We start from the raw sequence: 24,617 nt of genomic DNA on the forward strand, positions 1-24,617 counted from the left end.
AAGGAATGAAATACCACCAATCAGATTGAGAAGATAATTGACAGTTTTTATATTTTAATAATTAATGGTCCTAAAATAAATCAGAATATTTTTTACTTCACCTTCTAAGTTCATTCAGTAATGATATAAAATGGTCATAACACTCTAGTTCAATTAGGAATGCTCATAGAAATTGTAGGGATTTTTTTTCCTATTGGGTAATGATAGCAATGGTATAGATCAATGGTTCTCAATGTATGGTCCCCAGACCAGCATCATCATCATGGGAACCTGTTAGAAATGCAAATTTTTGATTCTCACCTATTGAATAAAAAATTCTGAGAGTGGGACCTATGCCCTCCAGGTGACTATGATGTCCTGAAAGTTTGAGGACTACTGGCATGGATAATTATTGGTAACCAATAAACAGTATTACAGACCATTATAAAGCTATCTTTTTCTGAGGCAAAAGTCTCTCTCCTTAGCATAAAAAATTTATGTCATTTGTTTCTTTATGTGAAAATAGAAAACAAAGCATTCCTTTAAAGACTCAGCAGTTCCAAACATTTCCCAAAAATCACCATTTTGGGGGCTGTGCAGATAGTGAAACTTGAGCAAATATTTCAAAGGCAAACCAAAGTCTAATTTCCTTTCTAAGTTCTTCTACTTCTAAAAGACTAGGGAATATATTGCAAAGACTCAAGATCCTGAAAGTACGGAAGAGAAAACCAAAAGAAAGAGTGAATACAGAGCCCTCACAAACGTGCTTTAGAGGCTTACTATCCTACCTGGAGAGCTGAAAGGAGCAGGTCCTATTCAAAATGTAGGAGGTCGGAGAGTGGGATTGGTTTGTTAAAGCTGTCACAGAGATTAGAGCTTCCCAAAGCTCCTGTCCTAACATCAAGTCAATTTCTTGCTAAACTCCTTCTCATTTTAAATGGGAAAAAGATTAGACTGTTGAGTGCTTGGGGGAAAATATAAAACTGGCTGGTAGGCAAGCTTTCCTTTTTAAAAGAAAAATTCTCGCAGCCTTCTGAACTCAAAGATAGCTTAATAAAAGTTACGGAGAAGACTAAACTCAGTGGGGGAAAAATAAGAGGGTAAGAAAAAGGAAACCAGATCCTTTCTAAGATCAGTGTTCCTTAAATATCAGTGAAATAAGACATCTTCAAAGTTCTTCCAGAGGTACTGCTGAGACGGAAAAGACCAACAAATAATTCCAAATAAGTTTGGAGAATTTACCTCGAGAATAGCATGCAAAACACATGATATAAGAATGGAAAACTATGCTTGGCATTCAAAGTATTCATATTTCTCACATGTACACATGCCCTCCTGTGGTATGGATGCCCTCCTCACCATCTAATCAAAAACTCCTTTGACAGAGACCTGTCGCAGGATATAACAGGAATGTAGCGAAGACCTAAATTTTATTTTCATTCAAATGTAAAAAGTAGTAAAGAAAGGACTCCTGAAGTTTAAATCATTACCCCAGTCTCTTGATCACAAAGCTATGGCTTGCACTATAGTTTTGAGAAAAGAAGCTAAAGTGACAGTGATTGTAGCAAAATTTCTGGTGTAACAGGGCACAGGTGAACAGTTTCCATGAATTAAGTTGAAAGAAAGTTCAAGTGCTCCTGAAGCAGGTGGGCGATGTAGACTTTAGCCAAAATCAGAATCAAGTTATTTAGATATTGCAACTGGGAATTAAATGCAAAGATGAAGATAGGAGTGCAAAAGGTTTCAGAAGTTGTGTGTTGGATGGCGATGGTAATAATGCCCAGGAAAGATAAAGAAAGAGGAAGCCGGATTTGGCAAAGTCTTTAGACTAGGATATAAATCTGAGATTTGTGAAAAGAAAGTGGGAGGAAGAATTGGGCAGGGAGAATCTCAGATTGTGAAACCCTGGGGAGTCATGTTGTGTGTCAGAGGAATTCCACATTGGGCAGAAGAGGTCAGGCCCTGGCAGGCCTACCATGCTCAGTCACTCTGAGGACCACCAGGGAAGAGTGCAGTCTTGGCTCAAAAGCTGTGACATTCTATGCAAGCATTGCCCCTGGAGGCTGTCGGCCGTCTCACAGCTGAATGGCAAGTTCTCTCCTGAAGGGAGATCCAAGCGGCACACTTCTGTGGTGCCCACAGGCCACTCCTGTGCCATAGGGATCCATGTCTCCAATCAGGAGCAGCCCTCCAGGACTCCAGGGGGTCTTTCTTCCTGAGAAGAACTACAGCCCTTCTTGCAGCTGGTGTGCCTCACTGCCCTTCTTCCCACTCTCACTCTAAATTTCCCTTGCCCTCAGTCATCACCTCAACTGCTCCTGATGGTTTTTCAAAAGTGTGTTTCTCTCTGCCACAGATAGCTTGGACTTCTTTCAGAACCCCAGGGGCATGCATTGAGATTCTCCAACTGCGGTATTCCATAAATTCCACTGTATCGTTTCCACCACTGACATCTTCAAAATCATAAACTATGCCTGATCATATAGTCCAAGCAGCAGGGCTGCTTGTTCATGCAGCTTGGAGCTGCCACAGAGCCCTGCCCCTGGTATCTGGGCTGAAGCAGTATTCTTAAGTGTGGAGTGTGTTGCCTCCAGAACCCCAAGAAACTTACCAGGCATTGTGCTTCTTTCTTTGTTGTAAGATTTACAAGATGCAGCAATTTGGGTTTTTGGGTTTTTTGGTTTTTTTTTTTTTACTTTGGAGGGGATGTCCCAGCATGTCTATGATTCTATGATTGCTGAGTCCCTAAAATTTTACTGATATGACAGGCCCCTGAATCTTCATATGGTTTATTTCCTGTCCTCTGGAGGACATGTATCTTACCAAGGCTTTCAGTATGCTATCCACCTCTTACTCAACCTGCCAGATTTACATAATATGATCAATGCAATGGACAAATGTGATATTCTGAAGGATATTGAATGGTCCAGATCTCTTAGGACTATATTATGACAGTTTACATAGCCCTGGGGCAAAACCGTGAATATATACTGTTGTCCATACCATGTGGACCAAAGAGAACTATTTCTGTTCACTTTTCTTGATTAGGATAGAAAGAAACAAACACATTTGCCAAATCAAAGGCTGCATATCATGTACTGAGGTCCTTGCCAAGGCGAAATCCTATATTCCAGAGTACCTCTAAGTCAATAAAGTCTCCTTTATCCAGTATTCTGTTCTGGCCCCCTTTGTCAAGCACCTTCAAAATCTAATCCCCAGGGGCACTTCCCCAGCTTCTGCTGGAATATGCTGGCTAATTTAGGATATGATTGATTTCTCAATTCTCAGGCTCAGCACATCTCTAGCTGGGTTACACTGGCAGCCAGAAGTGGTAGAGGCAGATCTTGAGGGGAAGCCCCCATTGCCTTGCTGGGAAGAAGCCCCAGCAGTGTCTTCCCACGTAGGGATGACCAGGCGCCCTACACAGGCTCTGAACGTTCAGAGGAATCTGGGGAGCCAAAATTTTTAGAGTTATCTACTCTGATGCTTCCCTATCCCATATGTCAAACTTCCTGACTCTCCCACTTAGTGCCCTGCTCATTAGGTCTGTCTCCACTGAGCATTCAATCATCTGAAGCTCAATGATTCTAAGTCTGGAGTTGGTTATTGGCTTTTTCTGCTTACCCCCTGCAGAAGATAAAGACTGCTGCTGAAGCTGCTAAAGAGGTCCCCAGGACTTCTCACTTAATTTTTGGTCTGTTAATGGCCATTAGCTTTTCATTATTTTTCTCTAGTGTTTCAGTTCAATCTAATAACAGCAGCCAAATACATTGTCCTTATATACATTATTCTCCGCCCATCTCCCGCGCAGCACTTTTCAAAGTCTTCAATCATTGTTGCAATCAGGGTGTCCCCCCTCCACAGCAACACCTGTGAAGTTTTTAGCAATGGAATCACCACCTTGTGACAGGGACTATGTGTGCTCTGCTTACCACCAAGATGGGGGTCCTCATTGCCAGAGGAGTGCTGAATAACCCAGGCCCAAAGCCTATCTCATCCTCAGTTTGGGTCCCCCAGAAGACAGCTGCTGAGGCAGAGTTAGGAATGCACAAGGTCTACTGGGAGAGGTAACACCTGTGAAAGGTAAAGGGGAAGGAAGCAAGATTGGACAGAGAAAACCTTTAGACGAGTTGCAGGTCTGAATGTATGAAAGGAAAGTGGGAGGAAGCAAACTGGAAGAACCTCAGACTGCCATACAGACCTAACAAAGCATTGGCCAACCCAGTGGGAAGCTCCAAATAAAAAATCACCCATAGAGGAGTATAGCATCGGGCAGAAATGGCCAGGCCCTAGAACCCTGCCATGTTTGGTCATTGCAAAGGGTCACCCAGGCCCAGCCTGGCCTAGGCGCAAATGCTGTGGTGGATCCTCAAGTCACTGCAACTGGAGGCTGGCTGTCAGCTCATTGCACTCCGAGTCCCACTTCCAGAGCTGCCACAGTTATTTTACTAACAAACACTTCTCATTTCAAAGAACAGTGGTAGGTTTGATAGGAAATACAGAGTGAATAAATATGGTTCTTGCTATCCGAGGAGCTGGCAGTGTAGAAAAAGGGAAAGCCATGCACATCACAAAGAAGTGGCCCAAGTTGCAAAGCTGCCAGGGGACACCTGCTATTTTTGTCTGTTCAGCATCCCTTTCCTTTTTTATGCAAACTTTACACCAGTTTTCCTCTGAGGAACCACCCCTCTCTGTTAATGTGGAAATGCCCCACCATCCCCATCTTCACCGACCCCCATCACTTCCAAGAGAGGGCATGACTCAGACTTGGCCACTCGGGACCTTTGCTAAAAATATGCTTTTTTTTCCCCACTGGTGTTGCTTGCTATAAAGATGAGGTAAGTCTGGAGTTGCCAGAGAATACCTCATGAAGACAGCCTAACCAAGAGGGAAGCCAAGGCAAAGGAAAGCAGAGCTGAGAAGAAGAATTTGAGAAACTGGATTTTGATGACACATTTGGAGCCCTTGGAACACCCCCAGACTTTGAGACCTAGATCCACTCCTAGACTTTTCAGTTTTATGAACCAATAAATTGTCTCTTTGGCTTCAGGCTGTTTGAGATGGATTTAGTCACTTTCAACTAGATGAGTCTTAATACAAAAATGGTAGAGAAAGGACTGAACTGTGATGTGTTTTAAGGCATAATCCTCTTTAATATGGGCCCAGGAAGGATCATTTAATATAAGAATTAGAAACAACCTCACGCAGAGTCTGGTTCCAATCCAATCCAATGTCAGCAAAAGTTGAGTGACTCATCAGAGGTCACAGAACCACTTGGTGGCAAATCACATGTTGACGCTAAGTCTTCAGTTTCTAGGCCACAATTATTTACACTGTGACACCCTATGTCCCTTCAGAAAAGGGAGGTTACACAGTGTAATTCATAGAACTCAGAGAAAGAGAAAAAAATTAACTTATAAACAATAACAGCTACTGCTAATTTAGTATTTAATGCCAGTAATCCTGGATAATGTGGCTATTGAAGAGTAGTTACTAGCGTGGGCTTCATATTATAATTTAGCACTACTTAAGTGAGAACAAAATCAAAATACACACTTTTGAACAAAGTGTGAGAAATGTTTAATCCTTATTAATTTTTCCTTTTGTGATTGGCCTGAAAATTCTCCTTTCAGCACATTTCTGTCTTTTAAAACTTATTTAGAACTTGTTAAAAATCTGGAATGTTGTAAGAGGAAAACCATTTTGGAAAATTCAAATGAACTTTTTCTACTGCATTGTTATTTACCTAATTACTGTAAAGAACATCATGGAGACTCTTTTGTCTTGACAGTGCACTTCCTTGTTATGATAATGTATTCTTATAGCAGCATTTTAAAAAATCAGCATTCTTAGGTTTTAAAGGTTAAATTAAAAGCTAAGTTTTTGAGTGATGATCGTGTCCACATAAAATACCTTAAGGAAAAGGTGAAGCATTTCTACATTTATGAGTAACTGATTCTTTTATAAGTTTTTATTTTCTAGAAAAGGGCTTATAAACAATCTGGGGCTTTCTATTTCAGAGATTTATTTGTAGATTTTTATTTGTTTTACCTAGGCATTATATTATTTTAATTTTAAAATGTGTTTGGATTTTTTTTCATATGTTCCAGATTTTTCTAAAAGCAACATTATGCTTGATCACATGCTCACCATCATATAATTAGCTTAGTGGATCAGTTTTACACACCGCAAAATGGAAACAGAGAGGAGCAGACCACATTTGAAGAGGGCAATAAAGAGAGTGCACTCCATTATACTCCACTTGGCAACTCTCTGGGCTTCTATTTTTTAAGATAAATTTGATTTCAGAAATTTCATCTATAATATTCAATTTAAAGCCTCAAGGAGCCCCATGCAAATCTTCAGATTCAAGATGCCATAATTGCAAATAGATGCACTTAAAGTGTACGTAAAAGTGCCATCCTTGCAAACACCTAGTTAACAAAATATTGATGACGAGAAAAGCAAAGAAATGAAACTCGAGCATATTAATGAGAAAGGAGGAAAGTTGTATCCCGGTATTTTGCTACTAAGGAAAGTCTGGTTTTTTGCCTCCTCAGGTTCAGTAACTTCATTAGTACACTCAAGTCATATTCACTGAGCATCTATGTTCATTCAGCACTGGAGATATGGAGATGGACGGACCCAACCCTGATGCTTGAGGAGCTCCAAAAAGTAGGGAAGTTAGAGACAGAAACAAATGACTAGGGTACCATGTGAGAAGTGCTGCAGTAGAGCTTTGTGAGAGGTGAAAGCAGAGATGAGAAGGTGAAGGTGGCCTGGGCAAATGAAAGGTAAGATAAAAGTAGCCTCACAGGTGAGGAAATCAGTAGAAATTTAACAGGTGTAGAAGGAAAGGGCATTCCAGGTTAGCAGTTTCTAGTAGATGAAGTGGAACATGCATGTTTCAGGCCAGGAATGGAGCGTGGTTAGAGAGCAGACAGGGTCTGCAGTGGGGCATGGAAGTGAAGCAGCAAAGCAAAATGAGCAACAAGAAATTACACTCAGGTGTACAAAGTAGGCAGGTGCCAGATTTTAAAGACCTTGAAGGCCAAGCCATGGAATTTGGATTTTACCTCATTGTACATAGAGAGTCACTAAAGACGTTTTTATTTTATTTTAGCAAGATTATGGCATGATCATATCATAATACAGAAAGATAAAGTCTGCAAGATTGTGGAGGGTACATTAGTGGAAAAAGATACTGGAGCTACGGACCCTTTTGGAAAAACTGTTCCAATAGAAAGAGGCATGGTGATGAGCTCTTGAACTGGGGATAACGCAGTGGAGTAAAGGAGACAGGAATGTAGATTAGATGAAAGGTGGAGGTCAGTGACATTAATTTCAAACAAAGGAGGAAACAGGGAAAAGAGAGAGGTTTACAAATAGGACTGGAGACAGGGGTTGGTGGAGCAGAGGCGGGGACATATTTGGGTTGGGACATGTTAAGTTGAGGTGCCTGTAGGTATCCAGGTGGATCTACCCAGTAAACCACTGGAATATGGGTTAAAAGCTGAGGACAGCTGAGCCCAGTTGAGGACAAGCAATCATGGCACAGAGGGAGGACAGGCTGCTTGAGGACCATTCAAGTCTGTGCCAGCTGTAACCACAAGAACTTGAGGTTTTTATCGTAATTGTCCTCTGGGTGGCTATAAACACACACGAAAATATTTTTGAACATATACACACTACTATATATAAGATAGATTAACCAACAAGGACCTACTGTGTAGCACAGGAAACTCTACTCAATATTCTGCATATAGGGCTTCCCTGGTGGTGCAGTAGTTAAGAATACGCCTGCCAATGCAGGGAACACGGGTTTGAGCCCTGGTCCGGGAAGATCTCACATGCCGCAGAGCAATGAAGCCCATGCACCACAACTACTGAGCCTGTGCTCTAGAGCCCACGAGCCACAACTACTGAGCCCACGTGTCACAGCTACTGAAGCCTGCTCGCCTAGAGCCCATGCTCCTCAACAAGAGAAGCTACCGCAATGAGAAGCCCACGCACCGCAACAAAGAGCAGCCCCCACTTGCCACAACGAGAGAAAGCCCGCACGCAGCAACGAAGACCCAATGCAGTCAAAAATAAATAAATAAATAAATAAATAAATAAATAAATAAATAAAATTTAAAAAGAAAGATTATTCACTAAAAAAATTTTTTTAAAATATTCTGCATATAGATGGGACTCTGAAAAAGAATAGATATATGTATATGTATAACTGAATCACTTTGCCGTACACCTGAAACTAACACACCATTGGAAATCAACTATAATATAAGATAAAAATTAAATTAAAAAAACATTTTTGAGCCCATAGAGCCCTCATTAAAGAATAGATGGAGGGGAATCAAGATGTCGGAGGAGTAGGAGGATGTGGAGCTGTTCATTTGTGGTTGTGCTCTGTTGTGTGCCCTTTCGCCCATCGTGTGGGCTCACCAATTACACTGTTGTTGGCACTGCTCTCAGCCCCACCTTAACTGTGGGTATGCCGGCAGTTGGCCCAGGTGACTCTCAGGCATTGTTTACACCATGCCACTAGTGTAGATCCACTGAGGTCAGGTTCCAGGATTGCAGTAATCATGGAACTGGACCCGTTGTGGGCACTATGGAGGCAGCTCAGACTCTGGCCTGGCCCAGCCTCCACATGTACATACCCACAAAGTCCACAGCTGCTAAAGCTAGATCCATCTTGGCTGCAGGAGCATGCACTGTCCATTCAGACGTTCTGCATGTGCTGAGTTTACAATGCTGGTCACAGGGGTGTAAATCCATGGTTTGCACAGCTGTGAGGAGAGATTTCAGCTCTTCTTCCTTAGTTGCATGGCCCCTGGGGCTCAGCTGTGGTTTCAGACCCACCTCTGCATGTGGGCCACCCACAGGTGTCTGCTCTCGAGGCTGCCCCAAAGCATCTGAGCTCACCCCAGCAGGGAGGGGGCATGGAGGAGGTGGCGGTGGCCAGGGAAGCGAGAACCCACCCTGGCAGGGATGGGGCAGGAGCCTTTCCTATTGCCTGGGGAGGCAGGGGCCAGTGCATGGGGAGAGAGGCTGGTGAAAACAATGCCTGAGAGACACCTGGGCCTATTCTGGCATACCCACAGTTAAGGTGGGGCCGAGAGCAGTGCCAAAAAGAGTGTAATTTGTGAGCCCACACAATGGGTGAAAGGGGACACAACAGAGCAACCCACAGATGAACAGTTCCACAGGAGGAATACTCAGTGGCTTCTCTCCCAGTGGGAGTGCTCCAATCCCGCATACTTTGCACCACAGATCAGAAACACAGCTAAAAAACAGAGCTGGGGGCCTCTACTCCAACAACTAGGGAGCAGACACTGTCCCTGACCGGGCAGTGACAACCACGGAGCAAATATCTTGCTCAGTATCCAGTGCAGGCTCTTGTCACCATAATATCAGTCACACATCCTATCAAGAGGATATCAGTCAGCATACACTGAGGAAAGAGGTGGCAGACATCTGTACTAAAAACAGCCCTTGCACCAAAAGATATTAGACCCACACAGGCTACAGAGGGACATTCCCACATAAAAATAGCCCTCCAAGACAGTCTAAGGGTCTGGCATCGGTAAGAAGAACGCCCAGAGCATTTAGCCTTGAAGACCAGTGAGGCCTGAGTGCAGGAGCTCCACAGGGCTGGGAGAAACAGAGACTCCACTCTTGGAGAATGCACACAAGGTCTCATGTGCACTGGAACCCAGCAAAAAGCTGTACTTCCATAGGAACATGGGCTAGACCTACCTAGGGTTCTTGGAGGGTCTTCTGAAGAGGCAAAGGTTGGCTATAGCTCACTGTGGGGGCAAAGACAACAGTAGTGGAGGTCCCAGGGAATACTGCTTAGCATGAGCTCTCCCAGAGGTCCCCATTTCAGCACCAAGACCCGGCCCCACCCAACAACCTCCAGGCTCCAGTGCTGGAAAGCCTCAGGACAAACAACCAAAAAGATAGGAACACAGCCACACCCGTCAGAAGACAGGCTGCCTAAAGTCATACAGAGCTCAGAGCCACATCAATACACACCCTTTGACATGGCCCTGCCCACCAGAGGGACAAGACCCAGCTCCACCCAACAGAGGCACCAGTCCCTCCAACCAGGAAGCCTACATAAGCCCCCGTTCCAACCTCACCCACCAGGGGGCAAACACCAGGATCAAGAGGAATTATGATCCTGCAGCCTGAATAAAGGAGACCACAATACAGAAAGTTAGACAAAGTGAGATGACAGAGAAATATGTTGCAGACTAAGGAACAAGATAAAAACCCACAGGAACAACTAAATGATGAGGAGATAGGCAATCTGTTCGAAAAAGAATTCAGAGTAATGATAGTAAGGATGATTCAAAATCTTGGAAAAAGAATGGAGGCATAGACCAAGAAGATACAAGAAATGTTTAACAAAGAGGCAGAAGATTTAAAGAACAAAGATGAACAACACAATAACTATAATGAAAAATAAACTAGAAAGAATCAATAGCAGAATAACGGAGGCAGAAGAATGAAGAAGTGAGCTGAAAGACACAGTGATGGAAATCACTGTCACATAACAGAATAAAGAAAAAGAAAGAAGAAAAGAAATGAGGACAGCCTCAGATATCTCTGGGACAACATTAAATGCACCATCGTTTGCATTATAGAGGTCCCAGAAGAAGAGGAAGGGAAAGGGCCTGAGAAAATATTTCAAGAAATTATAGCTGAAAACTTCCCTAACATGGGGAAGGAAACAGTCACTCAAGTCAAGGAAGTGCAGAGAGTTCCAGGCATGATAAACCCAAGGAGGAACATGATGAGACATATATTAATCAAACTGACAAAAATTGAAGACAAAGAAAAAATATGAAAAGCAACAAATAACGTACAAGGGAATCCCCATAAGCTTATCAGCTGATTTTTTCAGCAGAAAATCTGCAGGCCAGAAGAGAGTGGCACTATGTATTTAAAGTGATGAAAGGGAAAAACCTACAACCAAGAATACTCTACCCAGCAAGGCTTTCATTCAGATTTGATGGAGAAATCAAAAGCTTTACAGACAAGCAAAAGCTAAGAGAATTCAGCACCAAAAAAACCACCTTTACAACAAATGCTAAAGGAACTTCTCTAGACGGGGGGGGGAAAGGGCCACAACTGGAAACAAGAAAATGCCAAATGGGAAAGCTCACCGGTAAATGCAAATGTAAAGTAATAGTAGGGAGCTGGAGGAATCAGGCTTCCTGATTTCAGACTACACTACAAATCTACAGTAATCAAGACAGTATGGTACTGACACAAAAACAGTAATACAGATCAATGGAACAGGATAGAAAGCCCAGAGATAAACCCACACACATATGGTCAACTTATTTTTGATAAAGGAGGCAAGAATATATAATGGAGAAAAGACAGCCTCTTCAATAAGTAGTGCTGGGAAAACTGGACAGCTACATGTAAAAGAATGAAATTACAACACTCCCTAACACCATACACAAAAATAAACTCAAAATGGATTAAAGACCTAAATGTAAGGCCAGACACTATAAAAGTCTTAGAGGAAATCATAGGCAGAACACTCTATGACATAAATCACAGCAAGATCCTTTTTGACCCAGCTCCTAGAGAAATGGAAATAAAAACAAAAATAAACAAATGGGACCTAATGAAACTTAAAAGCTTTTGCACAGCAAAGGCAACCATAAACAAGACAAAAAGACAACCCTCAGAATGGGAGAAAATATTTGCAAACGAAACAGCTGACAAAGATTAATCTCCCAAATATACAAGCAACTCATGCAGCTCAATACCAAAATAAAAAGCAACCCAACCCAAAAATGGGCAGAAGACCTAAATAGACATTTCTCCAAAGAAGATATACAGATTGTCAACAAACACATGAAAGGATATTCAACATCACTAATCATTAGAGAAATGCAAACCCAAACCCAAACTACAATGAGGTATCACCTCACACCAGTCAGAATGGCCATCATCAAAAAATCTACAAACAATAAATGCTGGAGAGGCTATGGAGAAAAGGGAACCCTCTTGCACTGTTGGTGGGAATGAAAATTGATACAGCCACTATGGAGAACAGTATGGAGTTTCCTTAAAAAACTAAAAATAGAACTACCATACAACCCAGCAATCCCACTACTGGGCATATACCCCGAGAAAACCATAATTCAAAAAGAGTCATTTACCACAACGGTCATTGCAGCTCTATTTACAATAACCAGGACATGGAATCAACCTAAGTGTCCATTGACAGATGAATGGATAAAGAAGATGTGGCACATATATACAATGGAATATTACTCAGCCATAAAAAAATGAAATTGAGTTATTTGTAGTGAGGTGGATGGACCTAGAGTCTGTCATACAGAGTGAAGTAAGTCAGAAAGAGAAAAACAAATACCATATGCTAACACATATATATGGAATCTAAGAAAAAAAAAAGGTTCTGAAGGACCTAGGGGCAGGGCAGGAATAAAGACACAGATGTATATAATGGACATGAGGACATGGGAAAGGGAAAGGGTAAGCTGGGACAAAGTGAGAAAGTGGCATGGACATATATACACTACTGAATTTAAAATAGATAGCTAGTAGGAAGCAGCTGCATAGCACAGGGAGATCAGCTCAGTGCTTTGTGTGCACCTAGAGGGGTGGGATAGGGAGGTTGGCAGGGAGACACAATAGGGAGGAGATATGGGGATATATGTATATGTATAGCTGATTTACTTTGTTATAAAGCAGAAACTAACACACCATTGTAAAGCAATTATACTCCAATAAAGATGTTTGAAAAATTAAAAAATAAAGTAATAGTAGGAAATCATCCACACATAAATATGATATCAATACCACAAACATGAAGAGAGGACAACTGCAGGAAATGTGAACTGCATTTGAAATTAAGAGACCAGCAACTTAAAACAACTTGGTACATAATATAGACCGCTTTGTCAAAACCTCATGAGAACTTCAAACCAAAAAATTACAATAGATACAAACACAAAAAAGAAAATCAACCCAAACACAACACTAAATATAGTCAACAAACCACAAGAAAAGAAAACAAAAGAAGAATGGAAGAAATAAGACCGACCAAAACAAATCCAAAACAATTAAGAAAATGGCAATAGGAACATACCTATCAGTAATTACCTTAAATGTAAATAGATTAAATGTTCCAACCAATAGACATAGACTGGCTGAATGGATACAAAAACAAGACCCACATACATGCTGTCTACAAGATACCCAAGTCAGACCTAGGGACACGTACAGACTGAAAGTGAGGGGATGGAAAAAGACATTCCATGAAAATGGAAATTAAAAGAAAGCTGGAGTAGCAATACTCGTATCAAGAAAAATAGACTTTAAAATAAAAACTATTACAAGTGACAAGGAAGGACAGAACATGATGATCAAGGGATCAATCCAAGAAGATATAAAAATAAATATATATAAATATAATATAAATATATATATTAATATAATATAAATATATATGCACCTAAAATAGGAGAACCTCAATATATAAGGCAAATGCTAACAGCCATAAAAGGGGAAGTAGTAACACAATAACAGCGGGGGACTTTAACTCCCCACTTACACCAATGAACAGATCATCCAGACACAAAATGAATAAGGAAACACAAGCCTTAAATGACACATTAGACCAGATGAACTTAACTGATATTTATAGGGCATCCAAAAGCAGCAGAATACACTTTCTTCTCAAATGTACATGGAACATTCTCCAGGATAGATAACATCTTGGACCACAAAGCAAGTCTCAGTAAATTTAAGAAAATTGATATCAATCAAGCATCTTTTCCAACCACAACACAATGGGATTAGAAATAAATTACAGGAAAAACACTGTAAAAAAAACCCACAGACACATGGAGGCTAAACAATATGTTACTAAACAACCAGTGGATCCCTGAAGAAATCAAAGAGGAAATTAAAAAATACCTAGAGACAAATGACAACAAAAAACATAATGACCCAAAACCTACGGGATGCAGCAAAAGCAGTTCTAAGAGGGAAGTTTACAGCAATAAAATCTTCCCTCAGGAAACAAGAGAAATCTCAAATAAACAATCTAAACTTACACCTAAAGCAACAAGAGAAAGAAGAATGAACAAAACCCAAAGTAAGTAGAAGGAAAGAAATCATAAAGATCAGGGCAGAAATAAATGAAATAGAGACAAAAAGAACAATAGAAAAGATCAATGAAAATAAAAGTTGGTTCTTTGAAAAGATAAACAAAATTGATAAACCTTTTGCTACACTCATCAGGAAAAAAACAGGAGAGGGCTCAAATCAATAAAATTAGAAATTAAAAAGGAAAAGTTATAACAGATGCCACAGAAATATACAAAGGATCATAAGAGACTACTACAAGCAACTATACACCAATAAAATGGACAAACTAGAAGAAATAGACAAATTCTTAGAAAGGTAAATACAACCTTCCAAGACTGAACCAGGAAGAAATAGAAAATATGAACAGACCAATCACAAGTATTGAAATTGAAACTGTGATTTAAAAACTTCCAAAAAACAAAAGTCCAGGACCAGATGGCTTCACAGGCAAATTCTGTCAAACATTTAGAGAAGAGTTAACACCTGCCCTCCTGAAACTCTTCCAAAAAATTGCAGGAAGGAACACTCCAAGCTCATTCTATGAGGCCACAATCACCCTGATACCAAAATCAGACAAAGATACCACAAAAAAAGAAAATAGCAGGCCAATATCACTGATAAACATAGATGCAAAAATCCTCAACAAAATACTAGCAAACCAAATCCAACAACACATTAAAAGGATCATACACCATGATCAAGTGGGATTTATCTCAGGGATGCAAGGATTCTTCAATATTCGCAAGTCAATAAGTGTGATACACCACATTAACAAAGTGAAGAATAAAAAACATATGATTGTCTCAATAGATGCAGAAAAATCTTTTGACAAAATGCAACATCAGTTTATGATAAAAGCTCTCCAGAAAGTGGGCATAGCGGGAATCTACCTCAACGTTACAAAGGCCATATATGACAAACCCACAGCTAACATTATTCTCAGTGGTGAAAAACTGAAAGCATTTCCTCTAAGATCAGGAATAAGACAAGGATGTCCACTCTTGCTGCTTTTATTCAATATAGTTTTGGAATTTTTAGCCACGGCAATCAGAGAAGAACGAGAAAGAAAGGAAATCCAAATTGGAAAAGAAGAAGTAAAACTATCACCGTTTGCAGATGGCATGATACTATACACAGAAAATCCTAAAGATGCTACCAGAAAACTCCTAGAGCTCATCAATGAATTTGGTAAAGTTGCAGGATACAAAACTAATACACAGAAATCTCTTGCATTCCTATACACTAACAATGAAAGATTAGAAAGAGAAATTAAGGAAATGATCCCATTTACCATTGCATCAAAAAGAACACAATACCTAGGAATAAATCTACCTAAGGAGGCAAAAGACCTGTACTCAGAAAACAATAAGGTGCTGATAAAAGAAATCAAAGATGACAGAAACAGATGGAGAGATATACCATGTTCTTGGATTGGAAGACTCAATATGGTCAAAATGACTATACTACCCAAAGCAATCTACAGATTCAATGCAATCCCTATCAAATTACCAATAGCATTTTTCACAAAATTAGAACAAAAAATTTTACAATTTGTATGGAAACACAAAGGACTCCAAATAGCCAAAGCAATCTTGAGAAAGGAAAACGAAGCTGGAGGAATCAGACTCCCTGACTTCAGACTATACTACAAAGCTAAAGTAATCAAAACAGTTTGGTACTGGCACAAAAACAGAAATATAGATCAATGGAACAGGGTAGAAAGTCTAGAGATAAGCCCACACACCCATGGTCAACTTATCTATGACAAAGGAGGTAAGAATATACAATGGAGAAAAGACAGTCTCTTCAATAAGTGGTGCTGGGAAAACTGGACAACTACATGTAAAAGAATGAAATTAGAACACTCTAACACCATACACAAAAATAAATTCAAACTGGATTAAAGACCTAAATGTAAGGTCGGATACAATAAAACTCTTAGAGGAAAACATGGGCAGAACACTCTCTGACATAAATCACAGCAATACCTTTTTTGATCCACCTCCTAGAGTATTGAAAATAAAAACAAAAATAAACAAGGGCAACCTAATTAAACTTAAAAGCTTTTGACCAGCAAAGGAAACCATAAACAAAATGAAAACACAAGCCGCAATATGGGAGAAAATATTTGCAAATGAAGTGACCGACAAGGGATTAATCTCCAAATTATACAAACAGCCCATGCAGCTCAATATCAAAAAAAAACAAACAAGCCAATCAAAAATTGGGCAGAAGTTCTAAATAGACATTTCTCCAAAGACATACAGATGGCCAAAAAGCACATGAGAAGATGCTCAACATCACTAATTATTATTAGAGAAATGCAAATCAAAGCTACAATGAGGTATCACCTCACACTGGTCAGAATGGCCATCATCAAAAAATCTACAAACAATAAATATTGGCGAGGGTGTGGAGAAAGGGAACCCGCCTACACTGTTGGTGGGAATGTAAATTGGTACAACCATTATGGAGAACAGTATGGGGGTTCCTTAAAAAACTAAAAATAGCATTACCATATGATCTAGCAATACCACTCCTGGGCATATATCTGGAGAAAACCATAATTGAAAAGGATACATGCACCCCAGTGTTCATTCCAGCACTATTTACAATAGCCAAGAAATGGAAGCAACCAAAATGTCCATCAACAGAGGAGTGAATAAAGAAGATGTGGTACATTTATACAATGGAATATTACTCAGCTATAAAAAAGAACGAAATAATGCCATTTGCAGCAACATAGATGGACCTAGAGATTGTCATACTGAGTGACGTAAGTCAGAGAAAGAGAAATATCATATGTCATCGCTGATATGAGGAATCTAAAAAAAATGGTACAAATGAACATGTTTACAAAACAGAAATAGAGTCACATATGTAGAAAACAAACTTATGGTTACCAGGGGAGAAGTGGGGGGGGGGGTAAACTGGGAGATTGGGATTGACATATACATACTAAGATATATAAAATAAATAGCTAATAAGGACCTACTGCATAGTCCCGGGAACTCTACTCAATACTCTGTAATGACCTATATGGGAAAAGAGTCTAAAAAAGAGTGGATATATGTATATGTATAATTGATTCTCTACTGTACACCTGAAACTAATACAACATTGTAAATCAACTTTACTCCAATAAAAATTTGAAAAAAGATAGATGCCTAGAGAAAGCAGGTGACTTGTCTCAGCCACACAGCTGGTAGGTAGTGAATTGAATTCAGACCTCTAGGCCATTGTACCCCACCAGACAAAACCCCCAAATGTAATATGATCTCTGAAGTAATGAACACAGCCAACCCTCTGGACCTCAATTACTTCATCTGTGAAAAACTTTTGGATAAGATAATCTCAAAACTCCCTTCTGACTCTAAAAGTCTATTATTATGTGCTTCACTAATGAGCAAAACCTCGTGTTTTAATCCTGGTTCACCACATCCAAGCTGAGTGAACTTGAGTAAATCACAAATCCGCTGAAGCCCAGTTTCCTCATCACTATAAATTGCTATGAGGATTTGATTATTGTGGCAATGTGCTTTTACGTTTATCACAGTGGTCGTCAGGAAAATGCAAATTAAAACAGTGTGATGTTATATTCTCTGGAACAGTTAAAATGTAAAGGACAGGTAAGATCAGTAGCTTGCTGCTGTCTGGCTTGTTCCACAAGCCAGCAGCTCCGTGCAACAGCTCTCAACTGCTGCCAGTGGGACTGTAGACTGCTCAACCATGTTGGAAGACCAGCACTGTCCAAAGAACACGCGCACCCTGTGACCAAGCATCTCTTCCTCAAGCAAGTACCCGATAGAAACACATCTATTAACCAAAAGTCATGCACAAGCATGTTTATGCAGCACTATTCATATGAACCTGTGAGATAATAGAAAATATATTTATTGGTCTGTGTCCCTGGTTCTTGACACAGAGCTCCTAAAACCCTTGTAATTTCTCAAGTGATAAGAGCACTCTAGGAGCATCTTGTGTTTTAGTGAGGCACTCAGGGTGGGCTCCTTGATGGCTTCTGGATGGGAGCTGGTCACCAGAAAGACCAAGCCATGATTAGAAGCTTGGAGTTTTCAGCCCTGTCCTCCTCTTCTCTAAAGAGGGCAGAGGGGCTGGAAATGGAGTTAAGGATTGAACATTAACTGTGTGATGAAGCCTCCATAAAAATCCCAGTAGTACAGGTTTTGGAGAGTTTTCAGGTGGGTGAACATGTCTACTAATAGGGAGAGTGACATACCCCAACTCCCTTGGGAAAGAAGCTCCTGTTCTTGGGACTGTCCTAGACCTCGTCCTATATATCTCTTCATTTGGCTTTTTATCTGTATCTTTTATCATATCTTTTAATAAACTGGTAAGTGTTTTCCTGAGTTCTGTGAGCTCTTCTAGCAAATAATCAAATCCCAGGGGAAGGAAGTGATGAGCACCTCCGATTTGCAGCCAAGTTGGACAAAAGCTATGGGTAACCTGGGGACCTAGTACTTGTGATTGGCATCTGAAGTGAGGGGCAGCATTATGGGACAGAGCCCTTCACCTGTGGGATCTCTCACTATCTCCAGGTAGATCGTGCCAGAATTGAGTTTAATTGCAGGATATCCAGCTGGTGTCATAGGGAGTTGCTTGTTGTGGAGAAAAATCCCACACATCTGGTGACCGCACGTGTCAGAAGTAAAAGAAAAAGAGAAAGGTACAGGAGGAGAACCATAGGTTTTTCCAAAACAGAACCCTAAGCTAGAAATTTCCCAAAAAACCCATCAACAACAGAATGTACAAATAAATCAAGGCATATGCAAAGACAGAATGAGAATGAAAGAACTACGACTACATACAATGTGGCTAAATCTCACCAACAAAAGGCTGAGCAAAAGAAGTCAGACACAAAATAGTACATACACAGTGTTTCAATTTATATAAAATTCTAAAGCAGGCAAAACTACTCCATGCTGTTAGAAAATAGGAAGGGGTTACCCTCAAGTTGGAAGATGAATAGTTTAAGGAATGCTGATAATATTCTGTCCCTTGATCTGGATGTGGATTATACACAGGTCGTTTGTAAAAAATTGTAGGAGTTTTACGCCTACAGTTTTTGTATGCACACTGTGCTTCAATAAGAGTTTTAAAACTCTTCCGGTACCCAGCAGTTATTAACATCCTCTATATGCAAATATTTATTTCTCGATATACCTATGTATTTATTTACCTTCTAAATATCTGTCTACATCTCTACAACAGCATGTCTTTCTGACTAGGTCACTCTTTTCTCTACAATAAATGGTTTGCTGTGATGTGGAAGAGCATCCGGGTTCTTCCCCACTGGTTGTGACCAGCAGTGTTTCCTAGTGCACAAGTGTTCAACTCCATACAGCATTTCCAGTGAACTCTTTGAGGACACTCTGCTCAGGGCCCCGCATATGAAACTTTCTGAGTAAATACCATCTAAGGGGACATGAAATATTTGTCCCTGAAAATAAAAGCATAAAAACCATTACCAACTAGGTTCTTGAATGAATTGGCAAGTAAATCATTTTTATAAAAGAGTTGATTTGAAAACACCATATAAAAATATCCCATGGTCTGATCTCCTTGTATACTTTATTCTCTTTTCACCATGATGTATTACACTATAGAAAATTAATGTTGATTCTCCTCTAAATGATGCTTTCTAATTATTGTAATCTGGTAAAAGTATGTCCTATTAATTAGATAGCTGTGCGAAAAATAACACAGTTTTATTCATTGAAACATTGCGGCAGGAAAACCAATACTAAAAATTAGGTAATTAAAAAGTGTAACAGTGTCAGAGGTTTAAATCCATGGAAATTAGGGGGGCGGAAATGTTGGAAAACTTGTGACAGTTTCAAATACTGGATATTTGTGGTGATGCAAAAAAAATTTAAGCCTTTTAATTGAAATTTTCAGAGATATTTAGTATGTTCTTTTTCAACTGTGGTTTGTGTAAAATTAGAGAACTAAGATTGGAACTGCTGTTTGTCAAGCTTGAAAGAATGCTTAAAATATGTTAAGTAAATTAAACTTGTGGATTGAATATAACAATACCTAAATCTTCTAATTCTCTAGCCATCTTCTTTGTCCAAATTAAAATAAAAAGAACTTAGGTTTTAAATCCCATATAATTTCTTTGCTTATACTGCTTTATATTTACAAACCAGCTCTAGGTAAGGGAACCCTCCTTCAAAGCATCATTTTAAGTTTTCTTGCAGGAGATAATTTAACTACAATGCATGCAAGATGATCCAGCAATCCCCCTCTTGGGCATGTATCCAGAAAAGACAAAAACTCTAATTCAAAAAGATACATGGATCCCAGTGTTCATAGCAGCACTATTTACAATAGCCAAGACATGGACGCAATCTAAACATCCATCGACAGGTGGAGCAATAAAGAAGATATGGTATATATACAATGGAATATTACTCAGCCATCAAAAAGAATGAAATAATGCATTTGCAGCAACATGGGTGGACCTAGAGATTATCATATTAAGTGAAGTAAGTCAGACAGAGAAAGACAAATATCATATGATATCACTTATATGTGGAAGCTAAAATATACAAATAAACTTATTTGCAAAACAGAAACAGACTCACAGACACAGAAAACAAACTTACAGTTACCAAAGGGGAAAGGGGGGAAGGATAAATTAGGAGTTTGGGATTAACAGATACAAACTACTATACATAAAATAGATAAACAACAAGGACGTACTGTATAGCACAGGGAACTATAGTCAATATCTTGTAATAACCTACAATGTAAAATAATCTGAAAAAGAATGTATATATGTGTGTGTGTTTATATGTATATATATAGCTGAATCACTTTGCTGTACACCTGAAGTATAGTTGTAAATCAACTATACTTCAATTTTTAAAATTATAGCAATAAAAAAAAAGAACAGTGGACAATTAATGATGACAGAGGTAGCTACATATTAGCCCACTGAGAGGAAAACCAGAAAACGATAAGAAATGTGAATACTTACTTGTTTGTCTGAAAGGGGTTTCAACATGATCACTTTATCTTAGCTGTGGGTTTTCCTCTTGAATGTGCATCATACACCTGTTGAAGGAAACATTCTGTTATTTAGCTGGGCTGGTGTGGGGGGGGGGGGGGTAGGAATTCTTAGCAACTTGGATCTCTATGCACCTGAACATGGCTTTGTATTTAAACTTGAAGAAACCCTTTGGTCACCTGCTTCTGACTGGCTTCCAATTTCTGACTTGATGAGGACATTCCAGTGCTATCCCCGCTCCACCCCCACCATGTTTCTTCCTCTTCCTCTTCCTTCTCCTTCTCCTTTCTTCTGACTCACCCCTGTCAGAGGCCTTCAGGAGTGTTTTCATGTCAAGCTTTTACTTCACAACAACTTCACTGAAGCAGGATTCTCAAAATAAATAACACCCATCACCAGCCCTCCACTATTGTCCAATTAAAAGAAGAACACCAATTAAAAGAAGAACCAAGGTTAATGTAAAAATTATAGCTTTTATAAAAAAAGATCACTAATTTTTGGTTTTAGAAAAAACATGGAGGGAATGCAAATCTTGGTGAATAGAAAACTGCAGTGTTAAAGAAGAAAATGAATAGCAGTTTAAAGCTGCAAGTCCAATAATGACCAGCACCAGAAAGCAATGGCAAAATAAAGGTTAAAAAGGAAGGTGACAGATACGCTGACTAAAAATGATCTTAAAAATGAGCTTCCTTTGAACATTAAGTGGAAAAATCCAGAGTTTGGATTGCCAACTGTTTACAAAGGAAAGATTATTCAGAAGAACTACGTGACTTAAACAATAAAATCTTTCAGATTCTTCTGGGAAGATTGGTAGATAATATGAAATTTAAACTAACATTTGGACTTTGTCCATTTTGTGCACAGGGAAGACATTTTTGGCATGCTATTTAAAATATTTTCATATCAGTTTATCATTCCAAAATATAGTGGAAACACGCACATCTGCAGTTGCACTCTGTGGTGTAAAGGAAAAAAATGGAAAAGGCTGAGACCACTTTACCTTATATAGAAATAAATCACAATTCCCCATATACATTTTGTACTTATTTCCACCCTTGAATGTATGTAAGATACAATTTTAAGAAATTCTTTATAAGAGCAAAATCACCTTGAAAATTTGGACAAGTTACTTAACCCCTGCTATGCTTTGATTTCCCAATCTAAACCACGGAGACAATAGTAAAGCCTATTTCCGTGGGTTATTGTAAGGATCTAAAAACTACTAAATAGTTAAAACTTCTTAGGGCAGTGTATGGAAATAGTACCAAAAATAAACAGAAGAAAAAAAGCCAAAATAAAGCAGTGAGGCAATACTTACTATTTATTGAATTACCAGCTATTAAAACATTTGTAACTGCTAGAAAAAAAAAGAATATGTGACAGAGACTGTACGTGCCCTGCACTGCCTAAAATATTTACTATCTGGCCCTTTACAAAAGTATTCATCCAGCTCTGCTCTAATAGGTAATCTTGACTACAATAGATATGTTTTATAAGTGTAAGTGAATAATATATATGGAATGCCAGAGATATTTAGATTTTCTCTGGATTACATAGCATTTACTAAGATTAAAAATTGATTATGTGACCAAATCGTAATTTCTTGTATAAGTTCAAATGTTACCAAAATATTTATCAAAGGAAAGTATACTGAAGTATGTCTGATGCCAGCAAATTGTTAATCAGGTTTTTATAATCCTTGTTTCTGTTATTGTTTGAAGCCTGGCCCATGAACATGATTACCAAGAGCTATCATATATGTGCAGATGCCACAAGGGATTTAGTACCAAATTAACCTCATTGAGGGCTATGGTGGATGCACAACTCCAGGGGGCACCAGCCACATTGTGTTCTATGAGTTACGCTTAGAGTTTTGTTTTTTTTTTTATTTTATATTGGAGTATAGTTGATTAACAATGTTGGGTTAGTTTCAGGTGTACAGCAAAGTGATTTAGTTATACATATACGTATATCTATTCTTTTTCAGATTCTTTTGATATAGGTTACTACAGAATATTGAGTAGACTTCCCTGTGTTATACAGTAGGTCCTTGTTGATTATCTATTTTATATATAATAGTGTGTATATGTTAATCCCAAAACTTCTAATTTATCCCCCCCGCCACAAACCTTTCCCCTTTGGTAACCATAAATTTGTTTCCTATGTCTGTGAGTCTGTTTCTGTTTTGTAAATCAGTTCATATGTATCTTTTTTTTTATGAACGAAATTCCCCTGAGTTGTGCGACACAATGGTACTGATCTAAGCTCCTTTTTAAGTGGAATTTGAGTTGGCAAATAAGGAAGATAATGTACGCAATGTATTTTTAAATTTTAATAGAATATTTGATAAACTCCACCTTGACATCTTGAAAAGGGTGGTTATATTTCCCAGAGATTTAGAGATTATTAAGTGATGTATGCCAGCTGGTTGGGAGTCAGGACAGTGGGACTAGCGGCCTATCAATGGGACAGTTATCTTGGTCCAGGAAAGCTAAACTTAGTTTTAATCAATGCTCTAAATGAGGACAGAGAAGCTATGCTTATCTAATTTGCTTATGACATAAAGCTGGGAGGCCTAGAGGATACTAGGCCTGGTTTACAAATGGAAAGTTACCGATGGACCAAAACTAAGGAAAACAATCATAATAGAAATCAATATTTTACATTAAGGAACCCTCTAAATCATGAGTCTCTCAATAAAGATACATGTAATTTATTTTTCAACCTAAATGTGTTTTGGGTTCAAAAGACTCAAGGAATTTTAAAAAGACAGGGGTAAGTATAGAGAACAATAGGTGGTCTTAAATATCTGATTTATTTTTTTCTTTTTTAAAGTAAAAGAGTAGAAATTTAATACATTTTTTCCAGAGGTGAAAATGTAAGACAGGACTTAGAAATTAAAAAACTGAAGGGCTTCAAGCCAGGTTTAGCCCACAAATATATTTTTTTAATTTACCACCCTCCTCCAGAGTATTTTATCTAACATATTTACTTAGTTACTTGTGTTGAAAAGCCACAAGACTTCATATATATATCTGGATTTTCAGCATCTTTTGAGTCACAGGAAGATCTGGAAGCATTGGCCCTTCACTCCTCTAGCAGCATCTAGCAAGAGCAGGGCAGTGCCTTCCACTCACCACAGTCCCCACCGCTCCCTATTGCACACCTGGTCTGCCGTACTCATTTATGCATGTGCCTGGCCCCTAGCTATCTGAACTTGTGTGACTCTTATAAAATAAAGTGATGAAGAAATTCTGAAAAAATGAAACGTCTCCAAATGTAGTGTGTTGCCTTAAGAGCTGCTGAGCTTCCTATCAACCTACACTTCCTATCATTGAAGCGTAGGTTGACATGGATGTTAGAGAGAATTCTGGCATGGGGCTGGAGGCTGGGCTAGATCAATGTTTATCAAATGTGTTTTTAAGAGAGACTTGCAGTGTTATTTGCTTAAATTATG

This window comes from Eschrichtius robustus, chromosome 1 (assembly GCF_028021215.1).
Source record: "Eschrichtius robustus isolate mEscRob2 chromosome 1, mEscRob2.pri, whole genome shotgun sequence".
Lineage (NCBI taxonomy): Eukaryota > Metazoa > Chordata > Mammalia > Artiodactyla > Eschrichtiidae > Eschrichtius > Eschrichtius robustus.